Source organism: Sorghum bicolor, chromosome 4, assembly GCF_000003195.3.
Source record: "Sorghum bicolor cultivar BTx623 chromosome 4, Sorghum_bicolor_NCBIv3, whole genome shotgun sequence".
NCBI classification, from domain to species: domain Eukaryota; kingdom Viridiplantae; phylum Streptophyta; class Magnoliopsida; order Poales; family Poaceae; genus Sorghum; species Sorghum bicolor.
The window spans coordinates 47,975,430-47,996,690 of record NC_012873.2 but is presented as its reverse complement, the minus strand read 5'-3'; positions in this window follow the sequence as shown (position 1 = coordinate 47,996,690).

The following is a 21,261-nucleotide window of genomic DNA, read 5'->3' as shown; positions in this document are numbered from 1 at the left end:
GCGGATTGTTGTGGTAGCCCTAGGGTAGTGACAGCCCTAACGATCGACGTATTCCACCTCGTTCGGATCGGTGTTTGTAGGACCGTAGTCAGAGCTTCCTAGCCCCCTTCTCATCTCTTTCTGTGGTTAGTGTTCTGATATCCCAAAATAAATAATCTTTGAAGTAATTCTTGATTCTTATATCAACTAGAGAACTCTCAGGAAATTTCCTCTCTTCCCACCAAAAATAATTATATAGTTATCCTTGGGTGATCTTGAATCTTAATTAGTACACTCACGTTCCCTGTGGAAAATCGATACTCTGGAATACTCCCGGGTGAAAGCTACATCGGTATCCGTGCGCTTGCGGATTTTTTCTGTTTGCGTTTAAAATACCCAACAATACGCGTGACACTCTTTCCTTACCTACGAGACACAATCAATCATTCCGTCCTTTGCCATTGTCGAGTTGCTCTCTGTCCATCCCCGTCCCGAACCTCTACGCGCACAGAGATCGGGAGAGCAGGCCTCCGGAACCCGACGCCTGGCATCGAGACACCTCCGTGACTGCTCGCCGGCGAGATCATCTTCCTCCTCTCCGGCGAATCAGGATTGAGATCGGCTTCGTCTTCTTCCTGGTGGACGTTCGGGACTGCGACTACTTCGTCTTCGTCTTCCTAGTGGACGTTCGTAGGACTGCACTACGAACATCTTCCTGCACCGACTGAGGTCCACTACTTCGAGCAACACACCATGTCGACTAGTGTGAATGGAGCCGTTGGTGCCTTCGGCACTGGTCCCTCCTTGGGGTACAATCCTAATTGATTGTCTTTCATTTTCAGTATGTCTGCAGTAGTATTTGCAATGTTTATCTCTAATCTGAGTAGTGATAAAATTGCACACGTGCACATATATGCCACCACAATATTATGCGTAATTTTCTAGATTAAATCAAACATTAAAATGTCTAAATTTCTAACAATCCAAAAACCTGATATTATGCATTTTTTTGTTAGTGGTTTTGCTGCTGCGTTAAAACCGGATTTGTTTGACGGTTCAAACTATAAGCGGTGGCGCGCGAGAATGATATTGTGGTTGACTGCTATGAGTTGCTATCACGCCATGAAGGGGAAGCCAGAACAGTTTACTCATGAGGAGGAGCAAACGTTCATGGCTGCTGATAACCTCTTCAGAGGCGCCGTGATTAGTGCGCTCGATAAAAAGTATGTCGACAACTATATTATTTGCACCACTGCTAAGGAATTATGGGATGCGCTTGAGGCCAAGTTCGGGGTTTCTGATGCTGGTAGCGAGCTGTACCTCATGGAGCAATTGTTTGATTACAAGATGGTGGATAACCGTTTTGTGATTGAACAAGCACATGAGATACAAACACTAGCTAAGAAACTAGAACAATTCCCTTGTGTGTTGCCTCAAAAGTTTATGGCTGGCGGTATAATCGCTAAGCTGCCACCTTCTTGGAAGGATTTTGCTACTTCTCTAAAACATCAGAGGAAAGAGTTTGGTCTTGCCAAACTCATGGGAACTCTTGATGTTGAGGAGAAGGCGAGAGCAAAAGATACACATGGGAAAGGCGTTGAGTCTTCTAGTGCCAATGTGGTGCAGAAGAAAAAGCAATTCGCATTCCGTAATAAGAAAGAGAACAAGCAAGAGAGCAAGCAAGGGGCAAATCCAAAGCCAAAGCAAACTGCAACTTTTATGAAAAAAAGGCAGATGGAGGCTACTTTGTTTGCGGTAGCGATGACCACTGGGTAAGTGCTTGTCCAGACCGCAAATTTAAATGAGAAGAGAAAAAGTCAGTGAACATTAGCTAGGCTGAAGGAGGAACATCTGGATATAGTAATATTTACCTACTGTTCTTTCAGTCTGTCATTCACCTGAGTGGTGGATGGATACTGGGGCTAATGTTCATGTATGTGCTGACATCTCTTTGTTTTCTTCTTATCAGACCGGCAACACTGGAGCCTTACTGATGGGGAACAGCTCTCATGCGCGTGTTCTTGGTGTTGGTACGGTCATTCTAAAGTTCACTTCGGGAAAAGACGGTGCTGATGAAGAACGTGCAGCATGTCCCCTCCATCAAAAGGAATCTAGTTAGCGGCTCACAACTTTGTAGAGATGGCTACAAAATAGTCTTTGAGGCCAATAAAGTAATACTTTCAAAGTTTGGAACTTTTATTGGTAAAGGTTATGATTGCGGAGGCTTGTTCCGCTTATCTATGCATGATGTGTGTAATAAAATCGTGAACCATACTGTGATTTCGAATGAGTCGAATATTTGGCATTCGTGATTTTTGTCATGTTAATTATGGTTGTTTAACGCAGCTAGCAAATATGAATTTAATCCGGAAATTTAATTTAGTCAAAGGTTCTAAGTGCCATGTATGTGTGCAATCCAACCAACCTCGTAAGCCTCACAATGCTGCGGAGGCGAGGAACTTGGCACCATTAGAATTAATCTATTCCGATCTATGCGAGATGAATGGTGTGGGGGTATAAACCTCTATTCCCTTACGGCTAGACTTGGGCCAGGAGGCTTGGTCCATTACGAGATAAGTTCGAGGCTTGATCCGACTGTTTGGAGTTTCGCGCAAGGAAACAAGATGTGGAGATCAAGCAGAATTCTAGTCGTTAAAATAGGAATTGATATTGAGCTATCTATGGCAATTGTAACCGACTAAGATTAGTTTCCAGATCTGTAACCCTGCCCTCTGGACTATATAAGGAGGGGCAAGGGACCCCCCTTAGGACACATTATTCTCAATCCAATACAATCAGACGCAGGACGTAGGTATTACGCCCACACGGCGGCCGAACCTAGATAAAAAGCTTGTCCGTGTCTTGCGTCACCATTGAGTTCATAGTTTGCGCACCGTCTACCAATAAACTACTACCGTGGGTATACCCCAAGGTAGGCTGCCGACTAGCTTTCGTCGACAGTGGCGCGCCAGGTAGGGGGTGTGCATACAGCTTTTCCAGCGAACAAGATGGTCATCGTTCCAGCTTCCGCGGCCGTGCCTGAAGGCCTCACGTTCACCGTTGGGCAGATTACGTGGACAACCCGCGGCGGTGGCCCCACGGTCACGGTTTTGGAAGAAACCCAAATCCGATCTGTGATGACGGCGGCATCGGCCCCGACCACGCGGACACCGGCACCGAGCACCCGACCACCGCTCCCGCGCTACAGGGGAAGGAAGATCGATGGCTCGGACCTTTTCCGAGCTCTTGATCGCGCCGATCTCAAGCTTCTCGAAGCTTCCCGACTAATAGATGGGATCTCGCGCCAGCCTGACCAAGCCGCGCCAACGGATTCTTACAACTCCCACCGGCCAACTCGTGTCGTCACACACGAACAGCTGGGAACATCTCTGACGATAACCTCCACCCCCTCAGGACGGTCCGTCAAACTCGAGGCTGGTCCAGATCAAGGCTCTCCTTACGGACTAAACAATTCAGCCGTTCACTACTCACGGCACATCCAATCCCTCTTCAACGGGGCTGGTTGGCTGCCAAAGCAGAGCAATCGACCAGCTCGTCACTACGTCAACATGGTGACGATCCGAGAGCTACGGGACGGCCAGGCTTCCAGCACAAACTCTAGCACTGGCTCCGTCCCTACTGAAGTCATAAACTCTGAGGACGAAGACTACGACCTGGATTTACCACCGTATCCTCCGGGTTTCCCTCGCTTCTCGGTCTTTCCACCTCGACGTGGAGACCTCGTCCTCAATGTTAGCGGCGATGAGCCAGTCGTTGATGGAGAGACAGACGAGCAGAAGCAGCTCCGCGAGCAGCGCAACGCCGACCGCGCCCGTCGACGCGCGGACGAGGAACGACAACTACCGCCGCATAACCTCACCGACGCTTTTGACATGGTTGGGGACCAGCCAGTCTACAAAATGCCAAGCGCCAACGTGGCTGTCGCCATGACCAACTTAGATCGACTCCCTGACACTCCCGAGTTCCAGGGTGTCCGGTCCAGCGTGCGCGCGCACCTGATCGCCGCGATGGGACAGACAGCCACTCTGCTCAAAAGAGTCCAAGCTATCTCCTATGCAGAGGTCTCTTCCGACCAGACCCATCGCAGCCGGACCCCACCACAGCCCAGCGACCACCACCGCAGCCGTTCCCCCAACGATCATTGAAAAGATTCACGGCGTGACAATGGCAGTCGGGACGCTGGCGGCTACCGCGAGCAGAATCGCAGGCGTGGTCAGGAAGTAAACCAGCACAGGGATCTCCGATACAATATCCCTCCCAAAGATGCCCGGGACCGCATCAACAGACGCGCCACGGAGAGGGCAGTTCACGAAAACCTGCGTCGCATTGAGTACGATGCAACGCACGGTCCCCCGGGCCTGAGACAGTTCTCTTCACACCTCCGCCAGGTCGTGTGGCCCCACAATTTCAAGCTTGAGAAACTCAAAAAATACGACGACAAGGAAAACCCAAAAAACTAGATCACTCTTTACAAGATCGTCGTCCGATCAGCAGCAGGAGATGAGCACGTCATGGCCAACTACTTCCCAGTAGTCCTCGACCAGGCTGGTCACCAGTGGCTCCTAGGCCTGCCCAAGGACTCTTTCGATTCTTGGGAAGAACTACGCTAAGCTTTCATCGACAACTTCATCGCCACCTGCGAGCAGCCTGGGAAAAAGACGACCTCGAAAGGATAAGGGACAGGAAAAACGAGCCTCTGCGCGATTACATCCGACAATTCTCGGATATGCGCCTTAAGATCCCGAAAATTTCCCACGACGAGACCATATCTGCTTTCATCAAGGGGCTGCGCTTCCATGAAGCACTGAGGAACAAGCTGCTGCGCAAAAGACCAACAACGATGGCCGAGCTTCTTGCCACGGCTAAAAACTACGCCGACGCCGACGACGCAGAAAAACTCATCCGGGACGATGCGAGAGGCCCTGACCAGCCCCCTCGACGAGATGACAGTCGAGGTCGTTTCGACAACAGGAACCCTCGTCGCCCCGACAATCGAGACCATAGCGAAGGCTGGGACAGGCGGCGTGACAACCGCGATGACTTCAGAGGCAAGCGCCCTCGTGACCACGACCACGAGGTGAATATGGTCAAGCGTCCCAATGGGCGGCGAGACTACCAGGAAGACTACAACAAGACGTTGAAGGGACCATGCCAGCTGCATCCAAAGTCCAACCACACAATGGAGGAATGCCGCGTCCTAAAAAGCATCTACACACGGCGGGCTGCTCAAGACGACACGACCAAGAAAAATGGGAAACAGGACGGGCGCGATCATGAAGACGAGGACGAGGACCAGGATAGGGACCCACGACACCAGTATGTCAGTCCCACCGACGTGGTCCACTCCATCTTTGGGGGCAAGGTCTCCACCGAGTCTAAGCGAGAAATAAAGCCCTTAAAAAGAGCCTGCCTCAATATAGACAGCACGGATGGCCTAATCGCCGACCCGAAATTCCCTCCCTGGTCGTACAGGGAAATCTCCTTCACCAGGAAGGACCAGTGGGCCACCATCCCGGAACCAGGACGTTTCCCTCTAATACTAGATCCTTGCATCAACAGCATCAAATTCGAGCGTGTGCTCGTCGACGGGGGAAGCTCCATTGACATCCTTTTTCGCAACAGCTTGCCTGCTCTCAAGATAACCCCGGCACAGCTAAAGCCCTACGACGCTCAATTCTCGGGAGTCTTGTCAGGTCAAAGTTCAGTGCCCCTCGGACAGATAACACTGCCTGTCCAATTCAGCACATCTGACCACTTTCGAACAGAGTTCGTCAACTTTGTGGTCGCCGACTTCGACGGAACCTACCACGCCATACCGGGCCGACCATCGCTGACAAAGTTCATGGTAGTCCCACATTACTCATATCTGGTCCTCAAAATGCCTACAGAGAAGGGCGTCCTAACTGTCAGAGGCAATGTCTACACTGCATATACTTGCGAGGAGGAGAGCTTCAAGATCACTGAAGCAATTGATCTTTCAATTCGCATGGCAGAAACAGCAACCCAAGCCGCACAGCTCCCTCCCGATCAGCTTCGACTACCCGAGCAGGAGACCGCCAGGAAGAATTCAAAATCCAAGGAGTATAAGGAAGTACAGCTGGTCGAAGGCAGCCCCAAGAAGACGGCCCTCATCAGAGCCAACCTGGACCCAAAATAGGAAGACGCGCTCGTCAGGTTTCTAAGGGACAACGTGGGCGTTTTTGCATGGAAACCCGCAGACATGCCCGACGTCCCACGAAACCTGATCGAGCACTCCTTAAATGTCTCGAAGACCACAAGACCCATCAAGCAAAAGCTACGACGGTTCGCTCGTGACAAAAAGGAGGCTATTAGGATAGAGATAACACGGCTTCTAGCAGCCGGATTCATAAAAGAAGTGTATCATCGTAATTGGCTCGCCAATCCGGTTCTTGTACGCAAAAAGAATAATGAATGGAGAATGTGCGTTGATTACACTGATCTCAATAAACACTGTCCTAAAGATCCTTTTGGTCTCCCTCGCATCGACGAGGTGGTCGACTCAACAGCCGGATGCGAACTCCTCTCTTTTCTAGACTGCTACTCTGGTTATCACCAGATCTCGCTAAAGGAAGATGATCAGATCAAAACGTCTTTCATTACTCCTTTCGGCGCATACTACTACACGACCATGTCCTTTGGACTCAAAAATGTTGGAGCCACCTATCAACAGGCCATCCAGCAATGCCTCCACGACGAGATTCGTGATGACCTCGTCGAGGCTTATGTAGACGACGTCGTCATCAAAACAAGGGACGCAAGCACCCTAATAGACAACTTAGACCGAACCTTTAAGGCACTAAACAAGTACAAGTGGAATCTTAACCCCAAAAAGTGTATCTTTGGGGTACCTTCTGGTCTACTGCTCGGCAACGTCGTCAGCCGCGAGGGCATACGACCAAATCCTTCAGAAGTAAAAGCAGTGCTCGACATGCGACCACCTAAGAACGTCAAGGATATTCAGAAGCTCACCGGATGTATGGCCGCCCTCAGCCGCTTCATCTCAAGACTAGGAGAAAAAGGCCTCCCTTTCTTCAAACTCTTGAAGGCGTCGGAAAAATTCTCCTAGACAGCGGAAGCTGACGCTGCGTTCACCCAGCTCAAGACTTTCCTCACCTCACCGCCTGTTCTCACAGCGCCTCAGCCCAATGAAGACCAACTCCTTTACATTGCAGCAACCGACAGGGTCGTCTCCACGGCAATAGTGGTCGAGCGAGACGAGCCAGGCCACGTCTACAAGGTCCAGAGACCCGTTTATTTCATAAGCGAAGTCTTAAATGAGTCCAAGGCCAGATACCCACAAATACAGAAGCTCATATACGCCATTCTAATAACGTCGAGGAAGCTAAAGCACTACTTCGATGGCCATCGGGTCTTGGTAACCACCAGTTTCCCTCTTGGGGATATTCTGCGCAATAAAGACGCCAACGGCAGAATTGTAAAATGGGCAATGGAGTTATGCCTATTCTCCCTGGATTTCCAGAGCCGCACCACAGTCAAGTCTCAGGCCCTGGTCGATTTCATCGTAGAATGGACGGATCTTAACGAGCCTCCCGTTTCCGACGCCTCCGACCACTGGTCAATGTTCTTCGACGGGTCCTTGAACATCAACGGCGCCGGCGCTGGGATACTTTTCGTGTCGCCTAACAAGGACAAACTGCGTTATGTCCTTAGGATCCTTTTTCCGGCGTCAAACAACGTCACTGAGTACGAAGCATGCTTACATGGCATACGACTAGCCCTTGAGTTGGGAGTCAAACGCCTCTACGTCCACAGCGACTCCGCTTTAGTTATCAACTAGCTCAACAAGGAATGGGACGCAACCCACGAGAAGATGGATCTCTACTGCAAAGAAATCCGCAAATAGGAATCCAACTTCTATGGCATAGAGTACATCCACGTGGTCCGGGATAAGAACCAGGCAGCGGATGCGCTGTCAAAGTTAGGGTCATCTCGGGCCCAGATCCCGCGAGGTGTTTTCGTCCAGGACATCCATGAGCCAAGTGTGGGCACAGACCTGGTCGAAAAGCAACATATTGAGGCAATGATCATAGACGACGCTACTCCGACAACCAGCATCCGTGATTGGCGCACCCCGTTCATCAGGTATATATCGGACGGGTCAGGCTTTCAGGATAAAACGGAGAACGAGCGCCTCATTCGACGATCAAAGAATTACATACTGGTGGATGGCAAACTTATGCGAAAAATGCAAGTTCCAAAGTGCTGCTCAAATGCATATCCCAAGATGATGGCATCAAGCTCCTAGACGACATACACGCCGGATCCTGCGGCAACCACGCAGCCTCCAGAACACTGGTCGGGAAGGCTTTCCGAGCAGGTTTTTACTGGCCAACCGCGGTCACCGACGCAGAAAAACTGGTCCGACATTGCGAAGGATGCCAGTTCTTTGCTAAAAGGACCCACGTACCTGCTCATGAGATTCAAACTATTCCATCATCTTGGCCTTTCGCCTGCTGGGGCCACGACATGATCGGGCCATTTAAACCGGCTCCCGGCAACTTCAAGTTCGTCTTCGTTTTAATCGACAAATTCTCGAAGTGGATCGAATACATGCCACTGGTCAAAACAACCTCCGAGAAGGCTATGGAGTTCCTCAATCAAATCATACACAGATTCGGGATCCCCAACAGTATAATCACTGACCTGGGCACTCAGTTCACTGGCACTACGTTCTGGGACTTCTGCGATGACAGAGGCATAGTCATAAAATACGTGTCAGTAGCTCACCCACGAGCAAACAGTCAAGTCGAACGCGCGAACGGAATAATCATTGATGCCCTAAAGAAAAGGTTGTACACCGAGAACGACAGAGCATCTGGTCGATGGATGAAAGAATTGCCGGCCGTGGTCTGGCGTCTCCGAACACAGTCCAGTCACAATACAAGTGTATCACCCTACTTCATGGTTTATGGCTCCGAGGCAGTACTTCCGTCTGATATAACTTTCAGATCTCCAAGAGTTGAAAACTTCGACCAATCAACGGCTGACAACGCCAGGGAGCTTGAAATCAACTGCATGGAGGAAAAGCGTCTAATTTCATGTCTTCGAACAGCAAAGTATCTCGAAGCCATCAGGCGGTATCACAACAGGAACATCAAAGACCGTTCTTTCGTGGTCGGTGACCTGGTACTCAAGTGGAAAACAAGCCAGGAAGGAACGCACAAGTTATCCACGTCTTGGGAAGGACCCTTTGTGGTCGCCGAAGTCACACGCCCTACATCATACAGACTGGCGTATCCAGATGGAACACGCGTGCCTAATTCTTGGCACATAGACAAACTACGCCGTTTTTATCCATAAATTCCAGCACCTTTTTTGCTTGTAAGTTTCTTATAATTAGCAATAATAAAAGTTTTTCTTTTTCACTATGTATTTATTACACGCAGAGCTTCCGATGAGTACAACAGTCTTAACGACTATCAATCAAACACAGTGATACATCACTCAGATAACATTACAGCGCTCAAAATTATGGTCATGACAAAATCAAACTTTATTACAAACTTTACATACAAAGTTTGCAATAAACACCCCGACGGGCGGTTACTAGTCTACTCCTACAGACTATCCTACAGGCCTACTGCTCGGGCTGATCACCCGCCTGGCCTTGCTGCCCAGACGAAGGGGTCGGGGCCACCGGCGCCTGGCTGGTCGAGACCGCAGGCGTCGACCGCCCATCTCCGGCAATAGACGCCCCCGACAACTCCCTGGCCGATCTGTCTGACCCCGGCTGGTCGGGAGGAGTGGCCGTCCCGCATAGGTTGATGTCGCCGATCACCGTCGACGACAAGTCTAGCAGGCCAGCTCGAAGGTCGTCCGCCTCCTGCGGGCCAACTTCCTTGGGGTACCCCCTCGCCAGCCTGGACAGGTCGACCAGGGGATAGTGGGCGCGCACCATGCTGAGGACATGCGCGCCGGTGAACTCCCCGGCGTCCTTAACGAACAGCTGGAGCCAATCCCATGCCCGTTGCGCCTTCTCGACTGGCGTCAGTTTCCGCGTGCGGGGCTGGTCTTCAGGAAGGTCGGGGCTGATCAAGTCCAGAACCGGGGCTACTCCTTTCCAAAGCCTAATACAGTTAGTCTTCCAGGAGTCCCGATCCTTGACCAGCTCGTCTAAGTGCTTCTTGGTATTCACCTTGAGCACTACAAACCAAGTAGGAGGTCAGTTCAAAAACAAGGAAAGGAACGTTGATCAACCAAATAAAAAAGGGGTGCCACGCCTATTACCAGACAGCTCCCGATTCCTGTGGCTTAGCTCCTCGCTTGCTCGGCGCCCGGCCTCCAGCGCCCCTACAAGCTCTTGGCCGAGCTACACTTTATCTTGTCGGAGGCGCGCAACCTCTTCCTCTAATTCTACAAGAACAATCCCCTAGTCAACAAAACTAACCACGCGGCTATATACAGCTGCTTGGAGTGCGCGACTGACCTGTCCTCTGCCGATACTGGTCGGCTAAACGCTGAGTAAGCTCGAGACGGCGCTCTTCCTGAGCACTCATCTCGGCCACCTTCTCCCCAACTTTTGACCGAAGCCGGTCCACCTCCACGGACAGGGCCTTGTTCTCGGCCACAATCCCCTCGATTTGGTCGAAGCACCTCTTCCGGTACTTCGCCGTTTTCATCGCGCCCTGCAAGAAGAATATATGTCAAACCTAGGAACACAGCATATAAGTGTCGAGCCCCACAAAGGATCACTTACCTAAACCTCGTCCACGAGACGCTTGGCCGCGCGCTCCACCCTCGCGGCCTCTTCCGTCTCCGCGAGCTCCTCGTGTCCAATGAAGTGGTCCCCGCATTGGCGCCACACGTAGACGTGCTGGCCGCCGTCACGGGGACGACCCTGGATCTCCTCCACGTCGTCGTCAGAGGCCGCCCGAGGCTCCTCGTTCGCCGCACTGCCGCCGGCCGCGGTCGAAGGCATCACTGGCCCCTGGTCCAGGCCAGGGGAGCCTACAGGCGAAGAGGCCTCTGCCCGGGGCGGTGTTGGGACACCCCTTTCTCCAGCTGGAGGAGTCGGGACTCTGTCTTCCTCCCCCACAACATTACTCGGGGGAGGGGTCCTCGCTGTCTCTTCATCTCTCGTCGGGGTGCTCGCCGCGGCACTCGCCGGGGCCGGTTGTTCCTCGGCGCTCGTAGCAGCGGTTGTCACCGCAGGCTGCTCCGTGGCTTGCGGCGCGGCGTCTCCAACGGCGGCTACAGGCTCAGCTGTCCTCTGTTCAGCGACCTGGTCGGAGTTGACATCCTACGCCACGCTAGACAACGAAACGACATTTAAATAATGTCAGAAATAGCAACAAAAAGCAGAATGTCGCAGTACGAAAGTAAGATTAAGCACTTACAGTTTAGATCGCCTGTGTGTTGCGGTGAATCTCCTCCTGGTCCTACCGGATGGTGCCTGCGCCCCCGTCTCTACGACGCGCGGTGCAGGAGGGTCGCTGGTCACCCGATCAGTGGTGGCCGGCGCTACGTCCGAACGACTGCGCGGCCTCCGGACCAGGGAAGGCGCGGCCTCCTCCTCGTCGTCGTCGTCATCAGTGATCCGAACGAGTTGACGGCGCATTGGCGCCTGACTGCTCTTCGCCGGCAGCGCTTCCGCAGGGGAGGGGTCGGCTACTAGCGGCCTTTTCCCCGCCACTCTGTCTTCGGTGGTCGGGGCGGGATGGTTCTCCTCCTCCTCACTGCTGGTGTACCGAGCACACCGAGCAGCGTCCTCTTCCGACGGGTCTACCCCCCCGGGGTTCTCCATGTCGGGCGCTAGTGATACGAACACCGCGCACCGGTCAACGTCTCCAATCTACAGCAAAAATAAAAGACAAATCAACAACGATGGTGAACTAGTACTCGAAAAGCAAAATCAGTTCGCAACATTACCTTGGGAGCTGGTCGCCCCAGCTTGAAGGCCTGCACCCGATCACTACTGCGAACGAAGCTGCCGTCCGCAAAGTTGAACAGCTCGTTCAGCAGCTGTTGCACTTCCGCCTTCTCCAGGATCTCAGGAGTCATCCTGGTCGGGTCCTGGCTTCCAGCATACTCGTATGCCGAGTGCACCCTCTTCTGGCAAGGCGTCACCCGACGACAGACGAAGTTGCCGACCACCCCTAGTCCATCTAAACGCGACCAGTCGATCAGCTTCATCAGGTCTTCTACCTGGCCGGCGAACTCTGGGCGGTCTGTCCAACTGACCCTCTTCTCGGGAATGTACTCCACGTCGCAGAACGTGGAGCTGCCCGGCTCCTCCCTGACGTAGAACCACTTCTTGTACCATTCGGTGAGAGAAGTGTTCCACGGGCAGTTGAGATACCGATTCTTCATCCCGTCGTGAAGATTGAGGTATACTCCACCTGCAATCTTGGAGCCTCCAACCGCTCCCTTCTTCCTCAAACAGAAAAGGTAGCGGAAAAGATCGAAGTGCGGCTCTATCCCAACATAGGCCTCGCACAGATGGATAAAAGTGGAAATAAGAAGAATCGAGTTCGGGTGTAGATTGCAGATCCCGATCTCATAGTAAAGAAGAAGCCCCTGAAGAAAGGGATGGACTGGAACCCCAAAACCCCTCTTGAAAAAATCTTCGAAAACCACTATCTCACCGGCACGGGGGTCGGGGTAGCTCTCCCCCTCTGGCGCCCTCCAGCCGCCGAGCTCTTGGCTGTGCAGTAGCCCCATGCCGACGAGGTCGTTGAGGGACCTCACGCTGCTCCGGGACTTTTTCCACTCCTTGGCCATCAGTTCGGCCCTCTTCTTGGAGTCGCTCTTCGCCATTGACGCTGTGGAAATGGATGCGAGCTGGGCGGACTGATGCAGGTTGCGGAAGGCAAGAGTGGAAAGCTTGAAGGCAATGGCAGGGTAAGCAATACGGGGGGCGAGGTCAAGCTTTTATAACCAACAACTCCATCCCTCCCACTTCCTGCATTCTTGGGAAATGAGCGGACCCAACGGCGGATGCGGCGTTTTGGTTTTCAATAATTACCGGCAGTTAATACGGCGGCCTTTTTTGCTTAATTAATGTTTTCCTTATCTTGAACCGCGCAAAGAGCGGCTGTACAGTTACCGGGCGCACCTTTTCATGCAGCCATTTGACAATGCGCCAGGAGGTCTCGTCACATCACCCATTTCCGTGATAAGATGCTTTTTTCAAAATAACAGACACAAATTGGTGGATGACCAACGTCCCTGGGGACTGCACCGACCACCGAGCACCGTACGCTCGGGGACTGGTCGACCAGTCTGCCAGTTTGGAGATCTGGGGACTGCACCGACCACCAAGTACCGTATGCTCGGGGACTGGTCGACCAGTCTGCCAGTTTGGAGATCTGGGGACTGCACCGACCACCGAGTACCGTATGCTCGGGGACTGGTCGACCAGTCTGCCAGTTTGGAGATCTGGGGACTGCACCGACCAGCTAGCACCGTATGCTCGGAGATTGGTCGACCAGTCTGCCAGTTTAGAAATCTGGGTATGCATCAATTACCAAGCACTACACGCTCGGGGACTGGATAATTTTAATTTTTTAGACCTTGGTACAAGGCTCATACTTCGCCTTCCAGCAAGCTCGGGGACTACATCGGTACGATGCATCTGGCGATGCATCTGAGTTTCAGAATTTCTTTGAGGACTTTTCTTTTGACCCTGGCACCACGTGCCTACGTCACCTACTACCAGGCTCGGGGACTAAGTGGGCACACTTCACCTTGCGGTGAATATGCTTGCTTTTTGAAAGGCTATACTTTTCAGAAAAGTAAAGTGGACACACTTTACTAGGAAAGAAATCTTTTTTAATTTAGAGCACCATGCATTCTTCGAACAACCTGCTTCTTCGATGTCAATGTTGATCAATTGTCTTTTGAGTTGGTCAAAATACCGTTGCAACTGTTTGGGCGGCTTTCCTACTTATTGAAGACGTCAAGCCTCACTGATCAAAGAAGCTCAAGACGGCGTGTTACATCACAATACATGGTGCTCGGGGACTAGCTGTGGGGGTATAAACCCCTATACCCTTACGGCTAGACTTGGGCCAGGAGGCTTGGTCCATTACGAGATAAGTTCGAGGCTTGATCCGACTGCTCGGAGTTTCACGCAAGGAAACAAGACGTGGAGATCAAGCAGAATTCTAGTCGGTTAAAATAGGAATTGATATTGAGCTATCTATGGCAATTGTAACCGACTAGGATTAGTTTCCAGATCTGTAACCCTGCCCTCCGGACTATATAAGGAGGGGCAAGGGACCCCCCTTAGGACACATTATTCTCAATCCAATACAATCAGACGCAGGACGTAGGTATTACGCCCACACGGCGGCCGAACCTGGATAAAAAGCTTGTCCGTGTCTTGCGTCACCATTGAGTTCGTAGTTTGCGCACCGTCTACCGATAAACTACTACCGTGGGTATACCCCAAGGTAGACTGCCGACTAGCTTTCGTCGACAAATGGTGAGTTGACTAAAGGTGGTAAACGATACTTCATTACTTTTATAGACGATTGTACTAGATTTTGTCATGTGTACTTGCTTAAAACAAAGGATGAAGCATTACAATATTTTGAAGCCTATAAAGCTGAAGTAGAAAATCAACTTGAGAGGAAAATAAAACGCTTAAGGTCTGATCGTGGTGGAGAATATTTTTCAAGTGATTTTTCTGATTTCTGCGTAGAACATAGAATTATTCATGAGAGGACACCGCCATACTCACCACAGTCCAATGGGATTGCCGAAAGAAAGAACCGTACCCTAACTGAGATGGTTAACGCCATGTTAGAGACTTCAGGTCTATCTAAGGAATGGTGGGGTGAGGCGATATTGACAGCGTGTCATGTCCTGAATAGAGTTCCTACAAAGAATAAAGAAATCACACCATTTGAGGAATGAGAAAAGAAAAGAATAAATGTCTCCTATTTGCGTACTTGGGGTTGTTTAGCTAAAGTGAATGTGCCAGTAAACAAGAAACGTAAACTCGGACCTAAGACAGTTGATTGTATTTTCCTTGGTTATGCTACTCACAGTGTAGGGTATATGTTTTTAATTATAAATTCTAGAGTACCAGATATGCATGTTGGTACTATAATGGAATCAAGAGATGCAACATTCTTTGAAGCTGAGTTCCCTATGAAAAGTACACCTAATGTTTCTAGTCATGAGTCTATAAATTGCCATGAGCAATTTATTCTGATAGAACAATCTGAGTAACCCCATGTTCATTATCCTGAGGAGGATGATAATGTAGTCACTCAAACGAGCAAAAGACAACGAAAAGTGAAGTCTTTTGGAGATGACTATATTGTGTACCTCGTGGATGATACCCCAACAACCATTAAAGAGGCATTTTCCTCTCCTGATGTTGACTTGTGGAAGGAAGCAATAAGAAATGAGATGGATTCAATAATGTCTAATGGAACTTGGGAAGTGGTTGAATGGCCTGATGGTAAACCTATAGGGTGTAAATGGGTGTTCAAGAAAAAGCTTAGGCCTGATGGTACAATTGAGAGGTACAAAGCTAGGCTTGTGGCTAAGGGTTATACCCAAATAGAAGGGGAAGATTTCTTTGATACTTATTCACCTGTTGCCCGTTTGACCACACTTCGAGTGTTACTATCTTTGGCTGCCTCTCATGGTCTTCTGATTCATCAGATGGATGTGAAGACAGCTTTCCTAAATGGAGAGTTAGAGGAAGAGATCTATATGGATCAGCCTGATGGATTTGTAACAAGTGGTCAAAAGAGCAAGGTGTGTAAGTTATTAAAATCCCTATATGGCCTAAAACAAGCTCCAAAACAATGGCATGAGAAGTTTGACAGAACTTTAACTTCTGCCGGCTTTGCTGTTAATGAAGCTGACAAATGTGTGTACTATCGGTTTGGTGGGGGTGAAGGTGTGATCCTTTGTCTGTACATGGATGACATACTGATCCTTGGGACAAGCCTTGATGTGATCAAGGAAGTTAAAGACTTTTTGTCTAATAACTTTGAGATGAAAGATTTGGGAGAAGCTGATGTTATTCTGAACATTAAGCTTTCAAGAGAAGGCAATGGTGGGATTACACTTGTGCAGTCCCACTATGTGGAAAAGATTTTAAGTCGCTTTGGGTACAGTGACTGTCAATCTGCTCCTACGCCTTATGATCCTAGTGTGCTATTGAGGAAAAATCGAAGAATAGCAAGGGATCAACTAAGATTCTCCCAAATTATAGGCTCATTGATGTACCTTGCTAGTGCCACGAGGCCTGATATCTCGTTTGCAGTGAGCAAACTTAGCCGGTTTGTGTCAAATCTGGGAGATATTCATTGGCAAGCTCTTGAGAGAGTGATGCGCTATCTAAAAGGTTCTGTGAGCTATGGCATTCACTATACCGGATACCCGAAGGTATTAGAGGGTTATTGTGATGCAAATTGGATATCTGATGCTGATGTGTTAAAGGCCACAAGTGGATATGTGTTTCGGCTTGGAGGTGGCGCTGTTTCATGGAAGTCTTGCAAGCAGACTATCTTAACGAAGTCAACCATGGAAGCAGAACTCACAGCATTAGACACCACCGGCGCTGAGGCCGAGTGGCTTCGTGAACTCCTGATGGATCTACCGGTGGTTGAAAAAACTGTGCCGGCTATTTCCATGAACTGTGACAATCAAACGGTGATCAGAAAAGTCAATAGTTCTACGGACAACATGAAGTCTACTAGGCATGTCAAACGGCGTTTTAAGACTGTCAGAAAATTGAGAAACTCTGGAGTTATAGCATTGGACTATGTTCATACGTCCAAGAATCTGGCAGATCAATTCACAAAGGGACTATCACGTAATGTGATAGATAGTGCATCGAGTGAGATGGGTTTGAGACCCATGTGAGGTCTACCATGGTGGCAACCTATTCTATATGATCGGAGATCCCGTGAAGTAGAATGGTGAAACAAGCTAGAAGTAGATTGTGAGGAAAGACCCTTTACTTAACTCATCTCAATTGCACTTCTTTCCTAAGTCTGTAAGGAAGGCTGGTTATATACCTTAATGTATTCCAAAGCGGCTTGAGAAGCGATAGATGTTGTCCTACAGAACATCTTTAAGGAATACACCTATATGAGTTTGACTGCTAGTCACAGTCTTTGAGATTTGGGTGATCTCTAAATACTCATGAATGGGCTAGAAGTATGACTTATATGCTTCAACCAGAGGGGATGTTCATGCAACCCGGTATCAGTTATGAGTTTAGATGAAGCTTATATCACACAAAACTTGCAATTCAAGGCATAGTCTATTGTTCAAGTTGTGACTAAGTGTAGTCTGTACTCTAAGTGGAAGTTCAACTTAACAGTCTCCACTGAAACGACTGGTATATGAAACGATATGAAAATTCGAGAGCTTTTCTTATGTGCCCTAGAAATAGGTGGGGATTGTTGAATATAATGGGCCTTTAGCCCATAATTATATTTGATGATTAATTCAAGGGCCCATAATTAATGCTATAATGAAAACGGTTTAGTACCGTATTGATGATTGACCATGTGTTAACTCAACTTAAATAGGTGGCCTTTGTTAGCTCCTATGGAGAAGTTGAGGGAGGGAAAAGGGGTGCCACACGCGCGCGCCGCCGCCGCCGCCGAGCCGTGCGTGTCTTGTCTTGTCTTGTCTTGTCGAGATGAGACACACGAGGACTAGACGTGACGTGGCACATGCGTGGTGAATAAGGAAAGGGAGGAAAACGGGATCTGACCGTTGTGCAATTAATGGCAATTAATTGCTAATTGATTGACTCGGTTTATGGCAATTAAATGTGATTAATTGACATCAATCAGACGTTTCCTCCTGGGGCCTATATATTCCATACGTGTGACACTCTTTCCTTACCTGCGAGACACAATCAATCATTCCTTCCTTTGCCATTGTCGAGTTTCTCTCTGTCCATCCCCGTCCCGAACCTCTACGCGCACAGAGATCAGAAGAGCAGGCCTCCGGAACCCGACGCCTAGCATCGAGACACCTGCTCGGGTGTTGCGGGCAATCAGGTTTTTGGGGAGCGTCTACCGCGACTGCTCGCCGGCGAGATCATCTTCCTCCTCTCCGGCGAATCGGGATTGAGATCGGCTTCGTCTTCTTCCTGGTGGACGTTCGGGACTGCGACTACTTCGTCTTCGTCTTCCTGGTGGACGTTCGCGGGGCTACACTGCGAACATCTCCCTGCACCGACTGAGGTCCACTACTTCGAGCAACACACTATGTCGACTAGTGTGAATGGAACCGCCGGTGCCTTCGGCACTGGTCCCTCCTCGGGGTACAATCCTAATCGATTGTATTTCATTTTCAGTATGTCTGCAGTAGTATTTGCAATGTTTATCTCTAATCTGAGTAGTGATAAAATTGCACACGTGCACATATATGCCACCACAATATTATGCGTAATTTTCTGGATTAAATCAAACATTAAAATGTCTAAATTTCTAACATATATCACAACAAATCTTTCTGTACATCAGTATGTACATGGCTCCAAGCAGATGTTTCTTCCCGCTCGTCTCCTCATGATCTGAATCTGCTCTGTTTTGAGCACTTTCACTGAGATAGACACAGATTTTGCTCCACGAACTACAGAGAACAATCCAACTGTAGTTAAGTACGCATTGAGTACAAAGAGATTGCATCACTAGAGCTAAAGTTTAGGTAGCGTTTGAACAATCTCTTGCAGCCGAAGTTGTTGATGATAACCGAAAAAAAGGCACTTACCAGTGCTACACAGATCAAGAAAGTTTTAGGACTTCAGACAACCCTTTGGGAATAGAAACGTCTGTCATCAATAGCATCTTTTTTCAATCACAGATAAACGATTCTATCACAAACATACCTTAGCTTGCCAATCTTCATAACTGCCGGACAAAACAAATATGCCTTATTTGATAGAGCTTCTCTTTAAAGACTCCTCCTTTTTTCATAAAAACGGATTGTTCTTCTAAACCATTTGCTAGTACTTCTCCGCAGAAGCAAGAGAGAAGCTCTATCAAATGGGTCATAGTTCGATGTGATTTTGGCTAGCAAATTTGATTCAGTAACTAGTTAATTATAACTACAGGTTTTAGTATAATTTAAGGGTTCGCTTTGATGTAGAAATTCACAGGAATTAGAGAGATTTTTTTATTTCACAAAAAAAAATCTAGTGTTCCAAACACGATCTATGGTTGCATTAGTTTGGCCCCACCACGTGTTGCCTTAGGCCGGCCCTAAAAACAGATTAGTTAGGCCCGGCCCTGCAAGGTCTTCAGGCCTTGCATTTGGAAGTTCTCGGACAGGCTAGCAGGCTTGTTTTGCTAGCAATTCCTCCGTGGGCTTACTTAATTTACTGCGTGGGCCTAAACAATTCGCAGCACAAAACAAATCTTGGGCACTTAGGCCCTGTTTAGTTACTCCCAAAAAATTTTCATCCATCCCATCGAATCTTTGGACAAATACATGTAACATTAAATGTAGATAAAAAAATAAATTAATTACACAGTTTGGTTAAAAATCGCGAGACGAATTTTTAAACCTAATTACTCCATGATTAGTCTTAAGTGCTACAGTAACCCACATATGCTAATAATAGATTAATTATACTTAATAGATTTGTCTTGCAGTTTCCTGACGAGCTATGTAATTTGTTTTTTTATTAGTTTCTAAAAACCCTTTCCAACATCCTTCCGACACATCCGATGTGACACTCAAAAAATTTTCCCCCACCATCTAAACAGGGCCTTAAACATTGCTGTGTTCCTCTCTCTCAGAAAAAAAAAACATTGCTGCGTGGGTTTACTTGGGCGATCTCGATTTCTTCATCATCATCCATCATTGATTTTGCAATACTATATTTTGCTCAGGCGAGGGGGCGTGTATGGCACCATGGGCGGCGCCAGGGGTATGCCCATGTATTCCATGGAATACCCATGATTTTTGTAACACACACACACACACACACACACACACATATATATATATATATATATATATATATATATATATATATATATATATATATATATATATATAGAACTATTATATTATAGCTAGCTATAGAATATATACACACACATATGTATAAGTAGTATATATGTTAGTTTGTTGAATGTTGCAAATATGTAGCCTATAAGAGCAACTCCAATAGTCTGACTAAAATTAATTGTCAAATCCTATTGTTTAGCTATTTTGTCAAATAGAAAATTTCTAAAAAAAAGAAGAGATCTACAACAATATTATTATTTTACAAAGGCGTATGTAATAAGCTATATATAGCCACCGAAAATCAAGGGAAAGCCAACTTCCTATTTTACAAAATTGGATAGCATATTAGTTGGAGTCTACTTTTTGCTATACAAATTCTAAAATAGCATAAACAACAAGAATAGTTAAACTCTTGAAGTTGCTCTAAGCCTAGTAGAACAACTAGTATCGGCATCTATTTTTTATTCTTCAAAGTAAGAATTGAAGGTTTTGTTTTCTTTTTTTGTTGCGTTCTGATTTTTTTTAAAGAAATGTTGTATTATGTTCTTCTAACATAGATAAAAAATTTATATATACTTTGACTATTACCAGGGCGACACTAGGCTCACTTTGCCTGATGCCTTATTACCAGGATAAACAAATATTTTACCTAGCATATATTTTAAGAAAATTATATGTACTACTTGAGTTGTGCATCAGGATCAATTTTGTATTGATTTTGTCCCCTATTACTATTGCACATATATATTGAAAAAATTTTATACGTGGAATACCCACCTGTGAAATCCTGGCTCCGCCATTGTATGGCACCCAAAACATACAAGCAGTGCCATAAAATGAGGATGTTAACTGAAATCAAACTAAAAGAAAGACATAATTATACATATATATAGGCATGTGTCAGCTAGGCCTTGTTTAGTTCCGAAAAGATTTCGGATTTTGATACTGTAGCACTTTCGTTTGTTTGTGACAAATATTATCCAATTATGGACTAACTAGGATCAAAAGATTAGTCTCGCAATTTCCAGCTAAACTGTGTAATTAGTTTTTGCTTTCGTTTATATTTAATGCTTCATGCATGTGCCGCAAGATTGATGTGACAGAGAATCTTGAAAACTTTTTGCTTTTTGGAGTGAACTAAACAAGGCCTAAAAACAAGTGCTTCCTAGGCCTGGCCATTCGGTATTATCAAATTGATCAGTATTTTGGTTTCTACAGAAATTTAGTTCCTTAGAAAATATGTATCGATCAGTTTCTTCCAAAAATTGGTATTGA